The 21,027-nt window shown below is 46.8% G+C and overlaps 1 long non-coding RNA gene and 1 pseudogene across 1 annotated transcript in view; one reads left to right on the top strand and one right to left on the bottom strand.

The window, feature by feature from the left end:
- The window catches only part of LOC132220877 (uncharacterized), a 26,752-nt gene extending 23,794 nt beyond the window's left edge, over positions 1-2,958 (top strand). Inside the window, exon 2 of the long non-coding RNA XR_009449879.1 lies at positions 2,854-2,958. This is a non-coding gene — a long non-coding RNA (uncharacterized LOC132220877). The remainder of the gene's footprint in view (positions 1-2,853) is intronic.
- On the bottom strand, positions 1,799-21,027 carry LOC132220870 (butyrophilin subfamily 3 member A3-like; annotated as a pseudogene).

Here is a 21,027-nt window from a genome sequence, read left to right as displayed (position 1 = left end):
CATGGCAATCCCTGTACAGCTGCACGTTGGTTCCCTAGGTCTGTCTGGTGCACAAAGTGCCACAACTGGGCAGCTTCAGCCCCAGAGCGTTGTCTTCTCAGCTTCAGCTCCGGATCCCCACAGGGTAGTCCAGGATCTGCCCTAGTGTTGGGGTTCCTGGCAGGCTAGGCTTTCCCTGGTTTGTCTCCACCTTCATTCTCACCTGGTTCTCCTGTGTCCCATGAAGAAGCTGGGTCAGCCCTGAGGTCTTGCTAAATGCAGCCGATGATGGGAATGCCACTAGGTCAGTGCTTCTCAACCTTGGCTGCACATTAGAATCACCTGGGAATCTTTTTAAAATCCTGATTTCTGGGCCTCATCCTCCGGAAATTCTGTTTCTTTGTTATGGGGTGAGGCCACAACATTAGTAACAAAGAAACAGAATTTCTGGAGGATGAGGCCCAGAAATCAGGATTGTAAAAAGATTCCCAGGTGATTCTAATGTCCAGCCAAGGTTGAGAACCACTGCACTAGGTGATCAGTGAGAAGGTCCTCTCTTGATTTAACTCAGCTGTGATATCATCACCCCTGGAAAGCCTCATTTCTGAGCTGTTTTACTGCATATTTTAACTACACACGCGTGAGGGAGAGAGAGACAACTGACATTACTGAGGGTGGTAGGTGTGGGAGAATGGGCTTGAGGCTCTGAAGGCCTCAGCTCTCCAACCACCACCCTGGGGTGACCTGTCAGATTGTGTTATTGGCTTAAACAATAGAGATTTTCTCAGTTAACAAAAAAGTCCTGAGTTTAGGAGGCAGAAGCACTCTGCAGCCCTCCTCCTTTTGGTCTTTCCTGTTCTAGAGACTCAGGGAAACTGAAACTTATTGGGTGACATGTCCCAATCCTATGAAATTCAAATGGCAGCCAATACATGAGGGTTTACTAGAAGAGCCAACCCTTCCATCTAAGATTGTGCTACAGGAGGGGCTGTGGAGGAGACCCCGGGGTCCGCACAGCCAAAGTATTAACACCGGCGCTTGACAGAGGAGACATTTCTAGATCCTAAGTCTACTCCTGACTAATTTCTAGGTAGAAGACAAATAAATTGCTTCAGCATGAAAAATGCACTGTTACTAGCCTTTTTGAGATCATCTGGCCTTTTTATTTCCTCTTTCTCTTTTCAGAGGCAATGGTGTGTGTGTGTGTGTGTGTGTGTGTGTGTGTGTGTGTGTGTGTGTGTGTGTGACTGAGTTTGGGGGCAGACATGTGTTGAGGTGAACATAAGTACCCTCTTCCCAAAGCCACTCAGTGAGAGTCCTCGGGAGACTGAGTGACAGGCCAAAGCCCTTTCTCTCTCTCAGGTGGCAGCAAACAGGACCATGGCAGCGAACACAGGCTCCAGCTTGCCAGTGGATGGTCCGGTGGGTCCAGCACCCCTATACCCACCCAAAGCTCCTTCCTGGGCCCACAGACCCCAATTGGGCCACTAGGTATATTCCTTCTAGAATAACCTTCCCAAGGCACATTTCATACCACTCCCCACCTGTCCCTAAATGCTTTCTCTGGAGCCTCCACTACCTTCTGACTAATTTTGACACAGCAGTCAGCACACAAGCAATAGTCCCACTAGCAGTGACTCCAGGATTGGACTCAGTTCCCCATTCCCTTCACTTGTTCCCTCACATCTGCCTCCTGGGAAAACAACTGCAGATGCTCCCAGCCTGGAGGGCCCCCAGCTTCTCCTGAGCCAGCAAGGAATGCAACCTCAGTCCCACCACTGCAGGAAACTCAGTTCTGCCAACAATCAGAATTAGCAAGAAACAGACTGTTCCCTGGACACTCCAGAAAGAAGTCAGCCTGCAGACACCTGGATGTCAGCCCGGCCAGAGCCACGCTGGGCTTCCCACCTACAGACATGTGAAGTAAGGAATCTGTGTTGCATTAGGTCATGAAATGTGTGGTTTTTATTAGCAGCTTACAAAGCTAATACAATAAGGATTTTGTGAAAATGTGGTGGGTAAACTGTGGGGGTGAAAATCTAGAAGAAGCTCAGATGCAGAGTGAAGATATTAACCAATTTATTTAACAAATGTAACCTGACCACCACCTGCCGGGTGGAGGGGACACAGTGGTGACCAATCACAGTGGTGGTGATGGAGTGGCTTTTCCCAGGACCCAGCAGTTACAGGAACCTCCGGGAATGTCAACACATGCTCAGCGTGGAGTGTCCCTTTCCCAGAGATGGGCTACAATGTGATAAAACTTCCACTGCAGTTCACCTGGCTCCCTTCCCCCAAATTCATGCCTCACACATGAGCTTTAGGGATGAAGCTGGAGGGTTGGTTCAGCATCATGATCACAGGTCAGAAGCTGGTTTGGCCTCTAGTCCCTTCTCAGACCCTATGCTGCGGTCACTGTGAACTCATTCTGTGGACGACGTCATCGTGGACAGCCAGCCAGTGGAGCAGTGGACCATGGCTGACAGTCCCCTTGAAGGAACCAGGTGGGGTGTGGCCTTCATAGTCACCTACAGTGACCTTCTCCCTGGGGCCCTGGGAAGGAACCTCAGGCTGCCCAGGACCCTGCCCAACAGGAACAACTGGCTGCAAAGGAACAGACTGGAGGTAGAGGGAGGGTCAGAGGTCAAACACCTCCCAGCAGCACTAGTTTCTGCATGAATTATATGTCACTTCCCTGGGCCCTGCCTCCCTTTCCACACGTTCAATGAGGCCACCTCACAGGGGTGTTGTGAGGACTGGGGAGTGAGATTCACATAAAGCATTTAGCCCAGCACTCACCACATTCTAAGCTATCTGTTACTCTGAGCTATGGTTGCAGGAAGGGAGCTGAGCAAACTTTTCACCTTTGGAAAGTTATCTTCCTGCACCCTGGTCTCCTCATTAATCATGTGGAAAAGTTGAAAGTTAACTAGGAAAGTGCTTCACTCAGTGAGTTTTTAGTAAGTATGTTCCTGCTGTGAGGTTTGGCTGTGAAGCAGGCCCTCAGCTCAGGGCTGGGCAGGGGGAAGCAAAGACTTCACTTCTGCCTGAGTGTCCTCAATGCCATCAGCTGAGCCTGAAGCCACTGGAGTCTCCAGGGAAGGGTCAGGCAGTGGGTCAGGCAGAAGGGAACTCCTCACTCCTTTTAGTGCTGGGCAAATGGTCAAGGCAGTGGACTCCTGTGTCAAAATCCTGAAAACAGGCCACAGAGGCCCAGAGAAGGGAGTCTGTGAGAAGGTGTAGATGTGCAATCCATCGATGGCATCATAGAATGAGACCTCCCCCCTCTCATAGTCCAGGAAAACCCCCACTCTTTTAGGAGGTTTGACAATGGTGAGTTTGCTCCAGGGATCCGTTCGAGCATGGAAGGCATGCCCACCCAAGAGTGCTATTGTCCAGAATCCATTCTGGGGTGTTATTTTAACATCACGTTTTCTCTCCACGTTCTCCCTACACACCCCTAAATTCCACTGTTTCCTGTCCCCCACCTCCACCTCCCAGAAGTGTCTGCCTGACGTGAAGCACTCACGGCCCAGCACACAGAAACGATATTGAAATCTCCTGGGGTTGTCTGGCAGGCTCTGCCTTTGTTTTATCCTCTTCAGGCTCCTCTGATCCTTCGAAATAAGGAGGTTGGGGTGCGCGGTGTCGGGATCCAGAATCACGTCCGCTGCAGAGAGTTCCAATGGTGTGGAGTCAGCCAAGGTTTCAGGTTCTGAAAGCCTCATGCTCCAAGGCTTGGGTCTGACTGGTGAGACCTGAGCCCAGAGCCTGGGGTCCCAGCTGCCCTGAGTGTGACCCTCAGCAAAGCCAAGAGAAACCACAGGGCCTGGTGGTCAGTGAGGAAGGGAGGGTGAGGAGGACTGGGGTCTGCCTAACCTGCCATCTCAAGTGGCCACCTTTCTTCTATCTTCCTCCTGTTTCCTCCCCAGAATGACTGTGCCCACCTGTGCTGCAGAGTCACATGGACTCCAATTCTAGGCATTCCTCTGCCCTCCTGAGCTGGACGACTTCCTTTTCTGCAGTTACTTTACACACACACACACACACACACACACACACACACACACACACACACACTATGTAATGTGGCAAGTCTCAATGTGATATCTGTAAAACAGGAATAAAAATACTCATCTCTAGGGTAGAATAAAACAGAAAGTGAGCGGTATGTAGCCCAAGGCCAGGCATGGAGGAAGCATCTGGTGTGATCATAGTGACCAGGTCTCTGCTGTGCTGGGCCATGCTGGGCTCTATGTGATCCTCACTCCCCACCTGCCCCTCTCTCTTTGCCCAAGAATCCATCCTCCTTGGGCAGCATCACTGGGCTCTCTTGCCTCTGGTCACCTGCTGGCTTTGGCCAAGGGCAGGTACTGGCTGAAGACTGGAGGGAAGGAAAGAGAGGCACAGCCTCGACTTCCCCACTTCCTGTGATGGAGAGGCTCTAACAGAGCAGCCTCCTCAGGCAGCCTCTCCCTGAGCCACAGCCTCCTCAGGGCTCCAGTGACTGCTCCCTGTCCCTCTGCCTTGGGCCTGGGGGTGGTGGCAGCTCCCACTGTTGTGTGCCTGGGGCACTGCTCTTCCTTGTGGTTTCCCTTAATGGCATTCCTGCCTCTGGAGGTAGGTCCTTCCCTAAACCCTCTGTAATCACTGGGTAGATGTGGCTGAATCAACCCAACTCCATCTCTATCTTGGATTTCCTTCATTTTCTCATGCTGTGACCTTTGACCAACCTCCCTGTGCTTAGCAAGCACACCAAAGCCTGCAGGGTGATGGTGATGTGTATTCCTTAAAATGTAGCCATAAACAGTTCTGTTAGTAACACTAGAACGACATGACAAGGAGGTCAACACCAAAGGTGATGGTATCGATTATAAAGAACCATCCACCACAAGACCCCCAGGAGGTATGGCTGATGCTACCACCCTGTTTGTCTCTTTGTCCTGTCAACCATTAGTACCCAAGTTGTGTGTTTAAAAAAGTACTGTAATAATCTGTGCAGACTGACACCTATTCTGTCCGCTCCAACCCCACACCCCTGTGAGTAAATGACTCTATAATACAGTCTGTTATAATCTAAGGAGTTGCCTACATCACTTTTAGGTCTTAAGAACCTTCTCCTGACTGTGGTCATCACCATCAGACACACACCCATCATGGCTTCCCTCTTGGAATTTTGACCAACACACACTCATCACCTCCTCTAGTCTTACCTCTACTCTCACATAGTAGGAATGGCCACCACCATCGCAAAGGAAGCCTAGATATGGCACAACTTGAGGAGGCTCAGGGCAGGAGGGACAGCAGCTGGGCCAGGCCACCTCCTGCCTCTCCCTCCAGCCCCTACCCCAAGCTGTACCCCTCATGCCTCCTCCTTCCCACACAGACCCGGGGAAGCCCAGGGCAGCAGCTGTCCCTGGCTCTCTTGGCAGCAGATGGGCACACTGTGCGGACCTCAGGTTACCCACCCAGATGTTCCCCCAGTCAAGAGCTGGAGAAGAAAGAGGGAGCCAGGCCCCTCTGTTGCTGTCCCAGGGAACACAGTGACTCACTCACCAGGTTGGTAAAGGGCCAACAAGGAAAGGTCATCAACTCTGTTCTCCCTCCACCATTCTCCTCACTGAGCCTCTTCCCTCTCCTTCCCACCAATATCTAGTTTCCTTCCTCCACAGCTCTGAGGAGGAGGCATCCAACGTCTCAGAATGTTGGGCTTCCCTCCATCACGGTGGGGCTGTGGGTGACGGGGCCAGGCTGTGCCCAGGTGTGGGCATGTGTGTCAGCAGGTGAGGGGACGCTGGAGCTGGGAGGTCCTCTCTGGGTGTCCAGAGCGGCAGGGTGGTCGTCCACAGAACATGAGCTCTGAGCAGGGTCTGATGACCCCTCACCAGCACAGAAAGGGTTTAAGGGCTTTGTACACAAGTGCAGGAACCAGAGAGCATGAGTCACTCACCAGCATAGGCCTGAGACTTATGATCCACAGAGGAAGAAGGCAGAGTCACCTCCACTGTCATTTCTGAGTCCTTTCCTCTCTCTTCCTTTTGACCCCCCACCTCCCGCTCCCTCTGCCCGTTCAGTTCCCTGCTCCCCCCTCCTCTTTAAAGTCACCTGCACCTAGTGACCTGCAGGCACTGAGTGGGGCTTTCCCAGCTGCACCTGCAGGTCTGTCCTGTACGTGTCTGTACAGCAGTCACCTTCAACCATCGTTTCACTTTCTGAAGTTTCAGTTACCCTCTGTCACCCACAGTTGGAAAATATTAAATGGAAAATTCCAGAAATAAGCAATTCATAAGTGTTAAATTGCACATCATTCTGAGCAGTGTGATGACACCTGTGCCATCCGTCTCTCACATGCCAACCTGAGAACCATCTCTGTGCCCAGCATGTCCACCCTGTGTCCCTCCCATGAGCCACTTAGTCACTGAGGAGCTGGCTCTGTGGTCAGATCTGCGTCAGCATCACAGGGCTGGTGTGAAAGTCCCCTGATGTTACTTATTAATGACCCATCATTGCAGTGCTGCTGGCCAGTGGGGTGTGGCAATGAGAAGCCTTCCTCTAAGTGAGAAGGAGAAACCTACTATGCACAGGGTGTGGTGCTATCCGTGGGCCAGGCACCCACTGGGTCTTGGATCCCATGCTCCTGGCATAGGAAGTGACTGTCTTCCTCCTGTACTTGGCATAAGCTTGCCGTGTGCATACGTGTATGCATATGTGTGCTAGAACCCATCCTCCTCAATCTGTATGATTTCCTGCCTATTTCCAAAAAGAATTGGGTGACTTAACGAGAAAATTTCAGGCACTACTTTTCAGCAGTTATGATAAATCTGGGACAGCTGACACCAGCCCTTCCTCCTTAGAAGAGAATGTTCTCTCTCCTTCTGGTTTCCTTTCAGCAGCCTATAGATTCTGTAGAGCAGCCAGGGAGGGAGGACTTACATCCTGAGTCCATCTCCCCTCTCCTTTCTGGGGTTCCCTGGACATCCCTGTGTGAGCAGCCTGGTGGAGAGAGCTTGACCCCTTTCTCCAGGGAGGAAACCCTGCGGACCTCCCCCATCAGCGTCCTCATTCCTTCCCCTGGGCGGTCAGGGGTGAGGAAGGGGCTGGACAGGTCCCAGCAGAGAGTCTCAGATGTGGGTCCAGGTACTCACGCGCCAGGTACTGCTGCTTCATCCTCCCTGGAGGGGAAACGGGAGGAGTCGGTGAGGGGGTAACCAGGGACCCCAGAGCCCGCAAGGCGGGGGTTTGGGGGTTGGGACTTACTGAGCTCCTCCTGCAGCTTCTCTGGAAATAAGCAGAAAGAGAAGGTGCTGTCATGGGGATGGCAGGGGGGACCCGCGCAGTGGGTGGGCGGCCTGGGGCACCGAGGTTCCAGTCACCTGTAGCCAGGCCTCACCTTTGGCGATTCGCTCCCACTGGCTCAAGGCCCGGATTCTCTTCTGCTGTCGACACCATGAGATCACCGCCCCGACTAGGATCCCCAGCAGAGACAGAACGGTCACCCCGAAGGCCGCCCGCCACGGTTTCGGGCTGGAGAAGAAGGGGCCTGCGGAGGGAAAGCCTCAGCTGCTCGCTGGAAGGGTCCTGGGGTTTCCAGGAGGGGAAGCGACATTTCTCTTCCCAAAGTGCCCAGAACTCTCCCGTCACACAGACTAGTGTCCTAATGTCTGGCTCTCACATGGGAACCGTTAGAGAATAATGTACAGACAGTCACTGGCGTCTCCTCTCCCCCCTCCCCCGTGTATCAGCGGCTTAACCTGCTGACTCAGAAGGTGACCTTTGGGGCTGGAGGGTGACCTTGAACCAGTGACCTAGCCCTTCTGTCCTGAGTGTCCTCCTCGGCAGAGCATGAAGTTAATGCTCTAAAGTCCCAGACACGATGTCAGTGCGATGGGAGAGTTTATTCATTTTAAAAACATAAACATCCTCGAGACCCAAGATGGCGAGCATGGGGACCGCAGGCTGCAAGATAGTGAGTGTGAGAGCGGGAGGGAGGGCGTGGAGGGCGGGAGGGTCTGTGTGTGAGAGGGAGCGACAGCTGTGTTCCACAGGACTGCGGGGGCTGGAGGACCGGGCTCCCCAGCGGCAGCCTCTGCTGCTGCTGAAACCTCTCCCAGAGCGGCGGCTCTGCGGCAGGGAGCGCACCATCTCGAAGGGGAGAGCGGCTGTGATTGGGAGCCCAGCCTCATCTCCACCCGGGAGACCTCGGGTACCGCCCGGGACCGGACAACCACATCGCCCAGGGGCCAGCTGCCTCAGCTGCCAACCCACGAACACCAGGACTCCAGCCTCCCCGGCCACGGGCATCTGAAAAGTTTGTCCAGGGGGGAGACTAGCTGGCAGGTGAATATATAGACGGGTCCTGCGCCTGCTCACAGAGCAGATGGAAGGAACAGCTGCATCAATAACACCCCCCGGGACTGGAGAATTAAATACAGCTGGAGAGACAATCCGTGGACAGAAAGGTCAGAGATCGCCTAGAGCAGCGGTTCTCAACCTTCCTATGCCGCGACCCTTTAATACAGCTCCTCATGTTGTGGTGACCCCCAGCCATAAAATTATTTTCGTTGCTACTTCACAACTGTAATTTTGCTACTGTCATGATTCGTAATGTAAATATCTTTTATGCAGGATGTATTTTCATTGTTACAAATTGAACATAATTAAAGCAGAGTGATTAATCACAAAAACAGTATGTAATTATATATGTGTTTTTCCGATAGCCTTAGGCGACCCCCAAAGGGGTCGCGACCCACAGGTTGAGAACCACTGACCTAGAGAGAGAAATAAGCTCTGCCTCTTCAGGTTCATCTGGGTGTTGTTTGGGTGTTTGTTGTTTGCAGTTTTTGGATTAGTTGTAACTTGTTGTTTGCAGTCTTCTCTGGGTGTTTTGTTGGCATTTTTTTTGGATTAATTGTTGTTGTTTTTTGAGTTTTCTCCCCATATACATATATATTTTTCCCTTCTTTTTTCTTCTCTTTTTCCCCCCTCCTTTACATTTTTTCCTTTTCTCAATATCATTTTTGCAGTCCTTTCTCTCCCCTAATTCTCTTTTCTCTGGTGGTCACTTTATTTGAAGTTATTGGTATGGTGAATCCATTTGTGTTTGGTGCCCTGTGTGTTGTGTCTTGTGGTGTTGTGTTTTGTGCCTTTAAGTTAATGCAGGAGAGAGAGGACACCATAACCAGACACCCTGAGAGGAGCGAACATAGGGACACAAAGAAACAGCCCCCATACAAAAGAAAAGAGGAATCACCGTAAAAGGAAATAAACGAAATGCAGGCAAGCAATCTGTCAGAGAAATAATTCAGAGCAATGGTCATAAGGACACTGAAAAGGATGGAAGACAAATTAAATAATATGTGTAAGAATCAAGAGGAAATGAAGAAGAACCAAACAGAAATGAAGAATGACATCACTGCAATAAAGAACACAATAGAAAGTATCTACAGTAACTACAAGAAGTGGAGGACAGCATCAGTGAGCTGGAAGACAAGGTAGGAAAAACTACCCACACAGAGAAGCAACTGGAAAAAAAAACTTAAAAAATAGGAGGAGAGCCTAAGGGAACTTTGGGACAACACAAAATGAAACAATATCTGCATAAGAGGGGTGTCAGAAGGAGAGGAAACTGAGTAAGAAAAAATAAAACCTGTTTGAAGAAATAATGTCAGAAAACTTCCCTCATATCAGGAAGAAAAAACTCACACAAGTCTAAGAATTTCACAGAGTCCCAAACAAGATGAACCCCAAAAGACCGACACCAAGACACATTATAACTAAATTGGCAAACACCAATGACAAAGTAAGAATCTTAAAGGCTGCCAGAGAGACACAGAAAGTTACCTACAAGGGATCTCCCATCAGACTATCAACTGATTTCTCAACAGAAACACATCAGGCCAGAAGGGAATGGAATGAAATATACAAAGTCATGCAAAGCAATGGTCTGAATCCAAGAATACTGTATCCAGCAAGGCTATCAAAGTTGAGGGTGAAATCAGGAGCTTCACAGACAAAAAAGGACTAAGGGAGTTTATTACCACCAAACCAGCCATGCAAGCAATTCTGAAGGGTCTGCTGTCAAAAGAAGAAATTCGGAAGGGAAGAAGGAACACAGGCATGAAGAATAAAATGGTGACAAACAAGTACCTATCAATAATAACTTTAAATGTAAATGGATTAAATGCCCCAGTTATAAGATATAGATTAGCTGAATGGATAAGAAAATATGACCCATATATCTGCTGTCTACAGGAGACCCACCTCAGAACAAAGGATCCGCACAGACTGATGGTGAAAGGATGGAAAAAGTCTTTTCAGGCAAATGGAAATGAAAATAAAAAAGCTGGCATAGCAATACTGATATCTGACAAATTAGACCTCAAAGGGAATGCCATAACAAGAGATAAGGAAGGCCACTTACTAAAGGGAGCAATTCAACAAGAAGATATAACTCTGCTAAACATATATGCACCCAATACAGGAGCATCCAAATACATGAAAAAACTTCTGGAAAATATCCAGGGAGAGATTTACAGCAATACAGTCATAGTAGTGGACTTTAATACCCCACGAACACCATTGGATAAATCCTCTAAACAAAAAATCAGCAATGAAACATCAATGCTAAGTGACTCACTAGATCAGATGGAATTAATTGACATCTTCAGAACATTTCACTCCAAAGCCACAGAATATACATTCTTCTCAAGTGCACAGGGGTCATTTTCAATGATAAACCACATATTGGGGCACAGGCAAAGTCTCTTTAAATTGAAGAAGATAGAAAACATATCAAGCATCTTCTCAGATCACAATGGCAGAAAATTAGAAATCAACTACAATAAAAACAATGAAAGAAATCAAATACCTGGGGCTAAATAGCATGCTATTAAACAATGATTAGGTTACCAAAGAGATCAAAGAAGAAATAGAAAGCATCATGGCAATAAATGACAATGAAAACATAACAATCCAAATATATGGGCACAGCTAAAGGAGTATTGAGAGGGAAGTTCATATCTCTACAGGCCTACCTCAAAAACCAAGGAAAAATGGAAATAAATTATCTAACCCTACAACTCAAAAAGTTAGAAAGAGAGAAACAAGAAAACCCTGGTGTAAGCAGAAGGAAGGAAATAATAAAGATCAGAGTGGAAATAAACGACATAGAGATCAAAAACACAATACAAAAGATCAACAAAACCAAGAGATGATTCTTTAAAAGGATAAATTAGACTGATGAACCTCTGACCAGGCTCACCAAGAAGCAAAGAGAGAGGACCCAAATAAACAAAATCAGAAATGAAAGAGGTGAAGTAACAACTGATCCTATAGCAGTGATGGCAAACCTTTTGAGCTCGGCGTGTCAGCATTTTGAAAAACTCTAACTTAACTCTGATGCCGTGTCACATATGGAAATATTTTGATATATGCAACCATAGTAAAACAAAGATTTATATTTTTGATATTTATTTTATATATGTAAATTCCATTTAACAAAGAAAAATCAACTAAAAAAATGAGTTCGAGTGTCACCTCTGACACGCATGTCATAGGTTCGCCATCACTGTCCTAGAAATACAAAGGATTATGAAACAAAGCAATGAACAGCCTATTCCAAAAAAAATGGACAACCAAGACAAAAAGGACATATTTTTAGAAAAATACAAGCTCCCAAAGCTCAATGAGGAGGAATTAAAAAACCTGAATAGGCCGATAACCACCAAAGAAATTGAAATACTGATCAGAAGTCTTACAGCAAACAATAGCCCTGGTCCGGACGGCTTTACAGGGGAGTTCTACTAAACATTCAAAGAAGAACTAAAACCTATCCTCCTGAAACTATTCCAAAAAATTCAAGAGGAAGGCACACTTCCAAGCTCTTTCTATGAAGTCAGCATTAACCTAATTACAAAACCAGATAAAGACACCACAAAGAAAGAGAACTACAGGCCAATATCCTTGATGAACATAGGTGCTAAAATCCTCAACAAAATTCTAGCAAATGGTATCCAGCATTACATTAGAAAGATAATACACCATGACCAAGTGGGATTTATTCCGGGGATGCAAGGATGGTACAATATCCACAAATCAATAAATGTGATACATCACATAAACAAATTGAGAGACAAAAATCACATAATCAAATTAATTGATACAGGAAAAGTATTTGACAAAACCCAACATCCTTTCTTTTTTAAAAAAAATATATTTTATTGATTTTTTACAGAGAGGACGGGAGAGGGATAGAGAGTTAGAAACATTGAGAGAAACATCGATCAGCCGCCTCCCGCACGCCCCCCACTGGGGATGTGCCCGCAACCAAGGCACATGCCCCCGACCAGAATTGAACCCGGGACCCTTCAGTCCGCAGGCCGACGCTCCATCCACTGAGCCAAACAGGCCAGGGCTCAACATCCTTTCTTGATAAAAACTCTCAGCAAAGTGGAATAGAGGGATAATACCTCAACATAATAAAAGACTTCTATGACAAACCTACAGTCAACATCATACTCAATGGGCAAAAACTAAACTCATTTCCCCTAAGAACGGGAACAAGACAGGGATGCCCACTTTCACCACTCCTGTTCGATATAGTACTATAAGTGCTAGCCATAGCAATCAGACATGAAGGAGAAAGAAAAGGCATCCAAATTGGAAAAGAAGAAGTAAAACTGTCCTTATTCCCAGATGACACGTTACTATACAGTGAAAACCCCAAAGACTCCATCAAAACACTAGTACACCTGATAAATTAATTCAGCAATGTAGCAGGATACAAATTAACACCCAGAAATCTAGGGCCTTTTTATACACCAATAATAAACTCACAGAAAGAGAAACGAAAAAACAATTCCATTTACCATTGCACCAAAAAAATTAAAATACCTAGGAATAAAGTTAACTAAGGAGGTAAAAGACCTGTACTCAGAAAACTACAGGACATTGAAAAAGGAGATAGAGGAAGACATAAAACCAATGGAGCAACATACCATGTTCATGGATTGGTAGAATCAACGTCATTAAAATGTCCATACTACCCAAAGCAATCTACAGATTCAATGCAATCCCCATTAAAATATGAATGTTTTATTCCAAAGATCTAGAACAAACTCTCCAAAAATTCATCTATAATAAAAAAGACCCTGAATAGCCATAGGCAATCTTGAGAAAGAAGAACAAAGTTGGAGGGATCAGAATACCAGATAGCAAGCTGTATTACCAAACTACAGTTCTCAAAACTGCCGGGTACTGGCACAAGAATGGACATATAGACCAATGGAACAGAACAGAGAGCCCAGAAATCCACCCAAGCTATTATGCTCAATTAATATTTGACAAAGGAGGCAAGAGCATATAATAGAGTCAAGACAGCCTCTTCAATAAATGGTGCTGGAAAATTTGTCAGATACAAGCAAAAAAATGAAACTAGATCACCAACTTACACCATACACAAAAACAAACTCAAAAATGGCTAAAGGACTTAAATGTAAGATGGGAAACCATAAAAATCCTACAAGGCAGGAAAGTAGCAGACATATGTCGTAGCAATATCTTTACCGACACAGCTCCTAGGGCAATGGAGACTAAGGAGAAAATAAAATTTTTATGGGACTACATAAAAATAAAAGCTTCTGCACAGCAAAAGAAACCATCAACAAGACAACAAGAAATCCCACGGCATGGGAGAACATATTTACCAATGCTATTTCAGATAAGGGTTTAATCTCCAAAATTTACAGAAAACTCATACAACTTAACAAAAGGAAGATAAACAACCCAATCAAAAAATGGACAAAGGACCTAAGTAGACACTTCTTTAAAGAGGACATACAGAAGGCCCAGAGACATATGAAAACATTTGCAAAGTCCCTAATCATCTGAGAGATGCAAATAAAAACAACCATGAGGTACCATCTCACACCTGTCAGAATGGCTATCATCAAAAAATCTACAGACAACAAGTGCTGGTGAGGATGTGGAGAACAAGGAACCCTTGTGCACTGCTGGTAGGAATACAGACTGGTGCAGTCACTGTGGAAGACAGTATGGAGTTTCCTCAAAAAACTAAAAGCGGAACTCTCATTTGACCCAGTGATTTCACTTCTAGGACTATATCCCAAGAAACCAGAAACATCAATCAGAAAGGATATATGCACCCCTATGTTCATAGCAGCACAATTTACAATAGCTAAGATCTGGAAACAGCCTAAGTGCCCATCAGCAGATGAGTGGATTAAACAACTGTGGTACATCTACACAATGGAATACTATGCTGCTGTAAAAAAGAAGGAACTTTTACCATTTGCATCAACATGGATGGACCTGGAGAGCATTATGCTAAGCGAAATAAGTCAATCACAGAAAGATAAATATCACATGATCTCACTCATATGTGGGATATAATGATCAACATAATTTGATGAACAAAAATAGATCCATTGACAAATGGCAAGGAGGTAGGGGATAGAGAGCAACCAAAGGACTTGTATGCATGCATATCAGCATAACCAATGGACACAGACACTGAGGCAGTGGGGCTTGGCTGGGGTGGGAATGGCTGGGGTGGCGGGAGTCAATCAGAAAAAAAGAAGACATATGTAAAACTTTAGACAATAAAAAAATAAATTGCATTACATTGAAATAATAATAATGCCTGGACTGGAACCTCATATATGTACAAAACATAAACATCTTCTTATTTGTCTTGCTTACACCACAGGCGGCATCTACGTAAGCTGCTCCCCAGCTCAATTCTCAGTGCATCGTGGGTCCTGGAGACCTTGAACTCTCGGCATGGAGAGCACGTCTGTGTTTCCTCCCACAGGGCAGCCTCCCCTGCACAGGAATCCCCATGGATGGCATTTGCACTGTCTCTGACTATTGTTATTAGAACTGATGCTCTAAGAAATAACATTGTGCCCTGGCTGGTGGGGCTCAGTGGATAGAGCATTGGCCTGTGCACTGAAGGGTCCCAGGTTTGAGTACGGTCAAAGGCTCAAGCCTGGATTGTAGGTTTGGTCCCAGTGTTTCTCTCATCAATGTTTCTAACTTTCTATTCTTCTCCCTTCCTCTCTGTAAAAAAAAAATCAATAAAATATATTTTAAAAAAAGAAAAGAAATAATTTTGTCCATCAGTTATTTCATGCAACCCTGAGCTGATCGTTCAGATAAATTTCCAGAACTGGGATTTTGGGTCAATATATAAATAGTTTGGATTAAGATTGTTCTACTCTCCTCCAATATAAGCTGTGTCAATTTATACAAAAATATACCAACTGATACCAACAAACGTCTAAGAGTGTCTGTCTCCCCACAGTCCTGCCATCAGTGTTTCCAACTACATGGTTTGTTTGCTGCCCATCTCACAGGTGGAGACGTCTCCCTGCTCAGTTTGACTAGACATCCTTTCCCGAGGTATTTGCTTCTGGGAACCGATCATTTCTGTACTGAGCTGTTTCATGTTTTGAGGAGCTCAGCCCTTTCTCCAGGACGTGTCTGCACACACATTCCCCACTTTGTCATGTGTTTGCTGACCTTTACAATTTTCCCATCCCCATCGCCCGTCCCAGGTGGAGGCGGCAGGGATGCTCAGAAAATGTCTGTGACATCAACAGCTTCAAGGGACAAAGGGCACCCAGGTCCCTGCTCTGAGCCTTATGCTCACTGCACAGACCCAGGTCAGCAGCAGACACTCAGGCCTCCTTCTCTCAGTGGCCACAGCTGAGCTCAGTGTGGGGCCAGGCACTCACCTGCAATGGAGACCCTGGCTGTCTTCTCCTGGCTGAGCAGGGGGTTTCTGATGACACAGGAGACCCCCTTCACAGAGATGGCTTTCAGGATCACAGATGATGTGACTGCATACAGACCCTCTCCATCTAAGGTCCCAGGCCCTGCCAAGGCGGGCAAACTCTCTCCCCCTTCACCTCTCCACTCTACGAGGGGCTGTGGATACCAGCCTGCAGACGTGCACTCCACACGGATCCCTCCATCCTCAAAGCCCTTCATTTCAACATGAAGAACAGAGCCCAGGGCTGGGGAAGGAAGAGTGAGCCCGAGTCATGGGGAGGCCTCTGTGTTGGTGAGGGTCCATCAGGAACAGGGGCTCACTCTACTAGATCACGCAGGCAGGGTTCACTAAGGAGCTGTTTACCACGTGTGCTGTGCAGGGGAGACTGGTCCATGAGGTGACCACTGTCTGACCCTCGTGGACCCTCAAACTAGATCCAGCTGGATCTGGACCAGAACAGAGACTGCTTCCCATGAATTGCCTCAGAGACTCCTGGACCCTCCCCCTGACCAGGGCTGGTTCCTGGAACTGGCCCTCACCCACCCTAAGCTTGTAACTCAATCCCCTTATCTGGGCAGGTCATGCCCCAGTCCCCTATATATCCTACCTGTCCTGTGTGAGCTTTAGGCTTTGTCAGGTGGAGGGGGAGGATATGCATGTTCTATTGTTGCAGCCCACGCTGTTCCTGGTATGAGAGTCACCGTGGTGAACTCTTGATATCATTAATCTAGAGTTTACAGCCTCTTTTTTGGGTCTTTGGACTCAGGGAATTTTTATTTTGTGGTGGTGGAAGGGGATAGACTACATGGGAGAGAGCTGACCCAGGGCCAGGAGCAGTGAGCTGTTACCACCAGTCCCTAAACTCTTTTTTTTTTTTTTAAATATATCTTATTGATTTTTTACAGAGAGGAAAGGAGAGAGATAGTTAGAAACATCAATGAGAGAGAAACATCGATCAGCTGCCTCCTGCACATCCCCCACTGGGGATGTGCCCGCAACCCAGGTACATGCCCCTGACCGGAATCGAACCTGGGACCTTTCAGTCCGCAGGCCGACGCTCTATCCACTGAGCCAAACCGGTTTCGGCCAGTCCCTAAACTCTTAACGCAAGAAGGTTGAGGGGTTGGAGGAAGCCTTTTGAAGACTTGGAAGAACCCAGTCCTGTAGGGAGGGATTTCTTAAGAGGAGCTGTGGTCTCAGGAAGGGACTGTAGGTGGCTGAGGAGGCCCTGCAGGGAGAAAGCCAGGACCTCCCACCCCACCTTCCTTCCTTCCTGTGCAAGGCAGGGCTGTGCCCCGAGAAAGAGAAATGATGTTGGACATGAACAACTTCATGCAACAGCAGCATCAGACAGGATGCTTTGTCCCTGTGATGGGTCAGGACAAAACAAGACCACTCAGTCATCAGATATGAACACAGAATAACACATGAACAATGTCCAGACCACAGAAACCAGCAATCATCCCCTGTCCTAGGTGTGAGTGATCAGTTATCCCCACACCCTCCTGACAGCACCTGAACCAGAGCAAAGCCCTCCTTCCATAAACCCTCCCCTAGTCCCCTGTCAGCCCAAAGTTACACCAAGTCTCCCTGACACCCCCTCATAGGGACACCCCATGTTTCCCCACTGTGTGTTCTCCTCACTGCAACTAGTACTAAAGTCAACTTGTTCTACTGCAGGTGTGATCCTGGGGTCTTGGTTGGAGGACATGGAAGCACAGGTGATGTCCCTGAAGCTCAGCCTCCCTGGAACCACAGCAGCGAGCACCTGGGGGGCCCAGGTCCACTGCCTGGAACACACCTGAACCCAATCAACTCTGGGCCCCCCACTGAGGGGAGGTTTTCTCAGCCTTCCTGCCCCAACCCCACATCCCTGCTGAGACCCTGGTGGCTGCGGGAAGGACGTCGTCACTTGGTTCAGGAGGAGCCCTTCCTGCAGGAAATCCTGCGTCTGTCAAGGGCCCAGAGAAGGAGAGGTGGAGGATGGAGGCAGCTGCTGGGGTGTAGGCAGGGGTCTGTGAGGTGGGCTAGGAACCTGTGTCCCCAGGTCCCACAGAAGAAGGAGCTCAGAACAACCTCAGGCTCACCTGCAACCTTCAGCACCACCTGGGCTTTTGCAAGGAAATCGCCATCTTGGAAATAACACTGGTAGATTCCACTGTCAGAGACTCTGACCTTGTGAATCCGCAGTACGGCCTTCCCCTCAGCAATGTCCTCTCTTAAAATCGACGTTCTCCCTCGATACTCTGCTATCTCTATTTCTTCCATGCCATGTGCATACGCACGCACCACCAGCCTGAGGCCGGGTCGGACCCACATCAGGTCCATGGTCTCAGCGCTCATCTTCGGGGACAGGTGACAGGGCAGCTCAGCAACTTCACCCACCATGGCCAGGATGGGATGAGGGGGTCCAACCACAGCAAACTGAGCTGGTCAGCAGAAAGGGGTGCTCCATCAGAGGAAGCTGGAGGCTAGAGGGTAAGCGGGCGTCCCAGGGTAAGAAAGACCTAGAAAGTGACTCAGTTCTGACTGGTGTACCGTCTGGCTGGGCCTCCCAGGTGTGCTAAGGAGTCCAAGGTTCTGACTGGGCATTAAAGGTAACTGCCCCAGGTACATAAATGCAGATGGTCCTTACCTGAGCAGGGCGTGTGCAGCTGGACCAAGGGGAGGCAGACAGGGAGGAGGAGCAGATGGAAGGCCAGTGACATCATTGTGGGCTGTTGTGCAGACAGAGAGACACCAGAAGGAGCTGGTAGAAATGACGACCTGGAGGAAGATGGAGAATCCACATGAGACCTCTGCCTCCCCAGGGCCAACTCCTGGTACAGCCACCATCACTGGTGACCCCAGAGCCTCCTCTGAAATGCCTGCTTGGGAGTCTCTTCACCTTTGACTCCAACATGGAAAACCACCCTAAAGTGTGTAACCTTAAGTGTCCGTCCCTCGGCCCTGGCCACCTGGGAGTCCTGGGCTCTGCTGTCCAATGGGCTCACAATCTTCCACCTGCCCACACGTCCTGGACAGCCTGTCTGTGTTCCAGCAACTCACTGTGATTAACACAGGTCTCCCCTCTCTGAGTCCTGATTCCACTGGGGCCCCTCAGTCTCTCCTTCACACCACAGCCTGAATGCTCCTGCCTCCCTCACTTCACCCCTCTCCTCAGCCTCCAGGGGCTCCCACTGCCCTCAGAGCAGGAGCTGGAGTCCTCTGCTCCCTGCACTTTCTAAGTTATCTGAATGTTTGAAATTTTAAGATCTCAGAGAGGGAATATATTTCCACTTATTTTGGGGGATAGTTATTGTTTTTATTCTTGATTATAAACTATTTCAAAATAAAAATAAGTAAAATTTAAATAATTTATAATGGGAACCACATACTTTGTTTCATATGAATGTAAATAGTTCTGGACAAATTTTGGAATATATATACATATATACATATATATATATATATATATATATATATATATATATATATATATATATATATATATGCCTTAAAATGTTTTATTCTTTAACCTCTTCCAGAATTACGTCTAAAAAAAATATCAGGCATTAACACAAAGTTTTATATTGAATGCTGTTCATCATAGTAAAATCTACAGTACCAAAATGTAGGTACAATTTAAAATCCCAAATTGGATCCAATTTTGTAATAATAACAAAATTTTATTAAAAACATAATTCCTAAACCTATAGCCATGATCATACTCAACGGTGAAAAGCTGAAACGTTATTCTCTAATCACTAAGGTCAGGAATAAGACAAGGACGCCTACTCTCTCCACTCGTGCTCCCACCGTATGGGAAGTCCCGGCCACAGCTGTCAGACAAGACAAAGGAATAGAAAGCATACAGATCAGAAAGGAAGAAGTAAAACTCTCACTATTTGCAAAGAGTATGGTACAATATATATAAAACCTGAGGATTCCACCAAAAAAACCCACCAGAACCAATCAATGATTCAGTAACATTGCAGGATAGAAAATCAGCAACCTGTTGCATTTCTATACAGCAATAATGAATACTCAGAAGGAGAAAATTTAAAAATTTCATTTACAAGTTTACCCACAAAGCATAAAATATCCAGGAATAAATTTAACCAAAGAAATGAAAGACCTATAGACTGAAACTATAAGACACTGAAGAAGGAAATGGAAGAGGATACAAATGAATGGAAGGATAGGATACACCATGCTCATGGGTTGGAAGGATTAATGTTGTTAAAATGCCCTTACTGCCTAAAGCAATATCCACATTCAATGCAATCCCTATTAAAACACCAATGGCCTTCTTCTCAGAGATAGAACAATTCATCCTAAACTTATATGGATCCACAAAGACCCCTAATGTCCAAAGAAGTCTTGAGAAAGAACAAAGTTGGAGGCATCCTACTCCCTGATATCAAACTATACAAAAGTGTCTACACTAATAAACAGCATGGCACTGGCATATAAACACCCAGTTCAATGGGGGCAGGCAGAGAGCCCAGGAAAGGATCTTCACTTATACAGTTAACTAATCTGTGACAAAGGAGGCAAGAATATGCAGTGGGGGAAAGACCGTCCTGTTGATGTTCTTTGTGAACGGTGATGCTGAGATGAGCTTGGCGTGCAGGATTAAGTTTAGAGAAGCAGAGGGCTACTCACAAAGAACATCAACACAGTCCTTTCAAAATGGTGCTGGTAAAACTGGGCAGATACATGAAAAAAATGTAATTGGCTCACTTTCTTACACCAAATTAAGAATAAACACAATATGGATTAAAGATTAAATGTGAGACCCAAAACTATAAAACTAGAAGAAAACAGAGGAAGTGAACATCTGACATTCCTCTTAGTAATATATGTTTTCGATATGTGTCCTCAGGCAAGGGCATGAAAATATACAATAATCAAATGGGACCATATGACACAAAAGGACAACCTACTGAAGGCAAGAATATATCAGCCAAGGATACATCCAATAAGGAGTTAATAGCCAAAATTTATTTTAAAAAATCATACAATTTAACAGCAAAAAACCTGAATAGACATTTACCTAAAGAGCAGGTACAGATGGCCAACAGACAAATGGATTGGAAACCCTCTACTGTCAGACGATGTGATGTTTATCCATTCTTCAACTGTTGTATACGTATGCTGTCTCATATATTTTTATATTACAACTAGAGGCCCAGTGCACGAAATTCATGCAAGAGGCTTGGCACTCGCAGCCCCGGCTTCATCTGGAAGGTCCTCCGGAAGGTCGTTGGGCC

Source organism: Myotis daubentonii, chromosome 18 (assembly GCF_963259705.1).
Source record: "Myotis daubentonii chromosome 18, mMyoDau2.1, whole genome shotgun sequence".
NCBI classification, from domain to species: Eukaryota; Metazoa; Chordata; class Mammalia; order Chiroptera; family Vespertilionidae; genus Myotis; species Myotis daubentonii.
This window is presented reverse-complemented; position numbering and strand designations above follow the sequence as displayed.